This window comes from Lolium rigidum, chromosome 7 (genome assembly GCF_022539505.1).
Source record: "Lolium rigidum isolate FL_2022 chromosome 7, APGP_CSIRO_Lrig_0.1, whole genome shotgun sequence".
In the NCBI taxonomy this organism is placed as follows: Eukaryota; Viridiplantae; Streptophyta; class Magnoliopsida; order Poales; family Poaceae; genus Lolium; species Lolium rigidum.
Window position 1 is genome coordinate 211,768,304 of NC_061514.1, and position 4,558 is coordinate 211,772,861.

At 40.6% G+C, this 4,558-nt stretch overlaps 1 long non-coding RNA gene across 1 annotated transcript; it reads left to right on the plus strand.

Moving 5' to 3' along the window:
• Positions 1–1,768: 1,768 nt before the first annotated feature.
• On the plus strand, positions 1,769–3,084 carry LOC124670055. Its single transcript, XR_006992378.1, has 3 exons — positions 1,769–1,942; positions 2,046–2,123; positions 3,030–3,084. It is a non-coding gene; the product is annotated as an uncharacterized LOC124670055 (long non-coding RNA).
• The last annotated feature ends 1,474 nt before the right edge of the window (positions 3,085–4,558 follow it).

The window sequence follows — 4,558 nt, forward strand, 5'->3', positions numbered from 1 at the left end:
AAACACAGTGGGTCCCACTTTCGTCTTAAAGGGCCGGCCCATTTAGTATGTGGGGTCCACCACAAAAGCAATTGGGCCGGCCCAACTAGTTAGCGGGCCGCCCAGTAGTGGGTGGGGTCCACCTTAAAGCAAGTGGGCCGGCCCAATGTCCACAATAAATCAAGTGGGCTGGCCCAATAAGTAAGTGGGCCAGCCCGTTTAGTTGCTGTTTATATACCGGCGTAAAAGGCGCTTTAGGATTTTGTGGACCGGCACATATGTGATTTCGCTTAATTGGGCCGTTTAAGGGATGGGAATTCGTGATTTAGATATCGAGAATATTTACGCAAAGCATTGATTTACGTCGGATAGCCTCACTTACCACAAGCACCAAAGAAAAAATGCGCGAAAGAACTATAAAAACTAACTAAATATTACATCGGCTACAAGGCATTGAAAAAAAATTACGTAACCCGAGAGAAATTGAATGGTAATTAAACCTAGCAATACAATGAAGGGATCCGACAATCTTTTAAGTTGTCCATGCAAGCACCTATATCCGAAACAAAGACATTACAAGTTAAGACAACGAACAATGGAAAGGCAAAGACACTACAATATTGTTTGCCAAAGAATTTGGAACTCATCATTTCGTCGTTATAACAAGATCATTGTAATGCGCACAATAAGCAAACAAAGAGTGCATGCCGCATACCAACGACCAATATAACGAGCATGTTAGAATGAAACAACAGAGACTTACTACATGTCGAGTCCCATGCAAACCAACATGTTCAGGGAGTACAAAATTGGCATGAACAACATAGTAGCAGGCTATAAATTTTGTAACAACGACTGAGCAAGATGAAGTTATGATGGCTACATCTACAGAGCAGGGAATGTAAACCAAAAATAGAAGTTACGATGTCAAAAGCTAAAGAGGAGGGAATGTGAACCAACATGTGCCAAGTTCAATTACTTCATTTTGGCCGTGAACTAAATAATACTCCTGAACTTATAGTGAAGGGGATGCAAATCAAGATGTTTCGGGATATAAACTTGTAATGAGAAACACATAGAGGATAGTTAATGCTGGAGCTTAGGATGGACCGGATACGTAATATAGTGGGATCACCTGTGAACTTGTATAAGAGGGAATGCAAACCAATATGTTCAGCTTTCCATATGTGAGCGTCATGCCAAGTCAGAGAAACAAGTCAATAATGCAGCTTTTGAAGAACAAGATGGCACGCAAAATTATTATCTAGTAGTATGACAAGTTTATTTGTACTACAGGCTAGATAGCAGAGTGATAGCATGCCTGTAACATCCCAAAATCCATACATTTTCAAATTCATGCATTGCATCATTGCACCATGCCAAAGTTTCAGTTTTAAAAGAGTTTTAATTTTTTCATGCATAAAATATACCAAGTTTTGCTAATAGTTTATTAGTTCAAACACATAAACTATATGCGTCTATGTGCTCGCCGATTGGAATAGTGTTCCACGGTGCCCAGCAGTATACTGATAATTTGTACGAATTTAATTCAGTAAATCAGAGTTCTAAATCAAATTCTACAAAAGAAATAAACTAGAAAAAAAAAAGCCGGCCGGCCGGACCAGCCGAACGCGCACGCCCGTGCCAGGAACGGCCAGGCCAGCAGTACGTGAGGCAGCCCACGTTCGTATTTTCTTTCTCTCCTACTTTTTTTTTTCTGATGTGTGGGCCCCGCAATCATTACCAACCTTCAGCCAGAGTTCTTATCACATACGCCGATGAACCAGAACCGAAAACTGCCCAGAAAAATCTCCGATTCAGCTCAGATTTTTGCCCCTCTGCCACGAAATTCCCCCCCATAAATACCCATGTATCCCCTTTGTTTTTCCCCTCCGAAAACCTAATTTGGTCGCCAGGCTGCCGGATTTTGAGCTCGCCGCCGCCGCCATCTTGAAGTTTGAAGGTTGATGACACCCTCGAGTCCGACCGCCCCTGCTCCTCATTTTTGCCCGAAGCTTTTTCTATTGCAGTACTGCATCTTCTCAACAAGTTTTCCCTGTTTGTAGATCACCGGTAGGCTCGTGAATTCGCATCGGAGCTTCGCCGGAGTTTGCGACCTCCATCCGCCTGCCACGGTTGTTCAGGTATGAGCCAGTTGACTCCAAGTATAAGTACGTGACCACTGCGAGGAGTTGAAGACCGTCCACTACCGCAGCACCTCCACGAGCCCCGTGTCGTACGCGTTTTTTTTTTCCTAGCCGAAAGACCGCCGGAGATCCGCCGCGTAGCAAGTTCGATCCGTCACTGCCAGTGTAGGTCGTCGGCAGCTTAGTACTTGATATAAGCTTAGACTAAAACAAGCCAGTACAGTTGTTGCCGGTTACCTGTTAGACCCAATCGATCGGTTCGTGTGTGGTAGCTCATATTCCATGTTTAACTTCAAAATTTCAAATCAAATGATCTACAACTCGGTTTTAGGTGACGTTTCTTGCATTGAGCTTGTAATTCAATCCTCTACAACTTTCGTATAGAAATTTTCACCATCGGAGAAACTTTTTCTGACAACTTTTTAGTCAAAATTATTAAAATGCCGCGAAATGTTTAAACTTGTAAAAATCATAACTATAGTTTTGTAACTCGAAAAATTGCATACCATGTACCGTTAGAATCAGAAAATTGAGGAGAACACAGCAGTGCTGTTACTTTGTATCTTTCGGAAACTTACAGATTTTAAAATTTAAAAACTAGTGTTTATACTATTTTTGATATATTTTAACTTTGGAAAATGCCTTTAAAATTGATTCCAACGCCAAATGAAAGATAATGAAATCGTCTCTGTAGCAGTATGCCTATTTTGGGTTTTTCAAAATTATTTTATACATAAGTTACTGTTTGCATTTAACATCCTATTTGAAGACAATTGAATAAATAAATTATTATGAAAGTATTTATGAACCAAAATTGTTTTCAGAACATGCATGCATATTTTATTGTGTAACTTCTCTGTTTGCATTGATTTGTAATTGATTGTAAATTGTTTGCTTCGTTAGATTGTCCGGAGTGCAACGAGTGCGACTGCGGTGATTGTCTGAACAACAACGAAGGAAAGTGTCACACACCGTTCTGTCCTATTATTTCTCTATGCACTTGGTAGTTATTTTCAGTAGCTATGTATGTGTAGGACTTGTTTTTAAATATATATTGCTATGCAAAAACCTATCTAGGATAGCCATATGTTTCATGACATAATTCTTGTGGCCATCGTATTGTAGAATGCTTAGCCGTGCTATTTTAGATGCGTGGATTGGGAATCACGATGTGAATTGTTTCGTTGGAAATATTGTTTTGATGTAATAAAACAACCTAAGATAATGAATCATCTGGGTGGAAGTGGTTTGCTTGGTTTATGTTGAGTGGTTACACCGGAGCCATGTCTATGGCGGTCGCGTGTATCACACTTGTGGTTGGCCACCCGTAAACAAAGAGATTTGACGAGTTTCGTTTTAGTAGCTTCCAAGTACAACCACATGTCATATGGGTTCTGTCTTGACTAATTAAGTTATAGGACCATGGCCGGTCGTGTATCGGCGGGTAGTGGATTGCGAGGTTGGGTATGATCCGAAGCGTGGTTCATGGTTCTATTTCCCAAAGGTCTCGTCTTAGCCTTCACCCGACCATTTGAGCAAATTGAGCATCATGGTAAAAGGGGCTGGCTAGGTCATGTGGGCAAAGTGTACATCCTCTCGAGAGTGTCAAACTAAGTACTTAGCCGTGTCCCCGGTTATGGACAAATGAGCAACTAGAGTCTGGAACTGTTTGGATTATCTCATCATTCCAATTTCTTAAATAAAACTTGATGGGTAACATGGGTTGACTTTGTGATGATAGTTAGTGAGTTTTGAAGAAAATAAATTTGTTTCCAAAGTAGGAGAAATAAAGATTGCTTTTCTGCAAATGTGCCTAAACTCCACCTGCCAAATATGCACGTAGTTAGGCGCCATTTATGTATCCACCAAAAGTGACATTTGCCAATACAATTCCAAATGTATTGACCTCTGCGTGGCTGCAACGTTTTATGTTGCGAGGTTACTGCGAGGACGAGTAAGGTATCGGTATTAGGTCGCGAGCTTCCACTCAACATGTTCGCCTCGTGGCGTGATGGAGCTCTTTGAATTTATTTGTTTTCCGCTTTGAACTCGTTATTTGGAGCTAGCCATGAGCTATGCAAGTTGTAATAAATATATTATGGATCATACGTTGTAATAAGTGACGCATTTGCTATTCTGTTTATTCATCGAACTGTGTGTGCTAGCGAGTCGATCCAGGGACTAGCACATTATGCACAGAGATTCAATTCTTACCGGGTTGAATCGCTTCAATGCCAAACTAAGTCCTTACTTTGTTAGCTTACAATGAACTAGATACAAAACAATGAAGTACTAAACCTAGTTCTTCCGTCAATATTTTATCTTGGAGGTGAGAACCCTATTCCTATAACAATACCTTAGCAAACCAATTCTATAATCATCACAACTTGGTATTAATTATAAACCTAAGAATCTAGGATGAGAGTGATGAG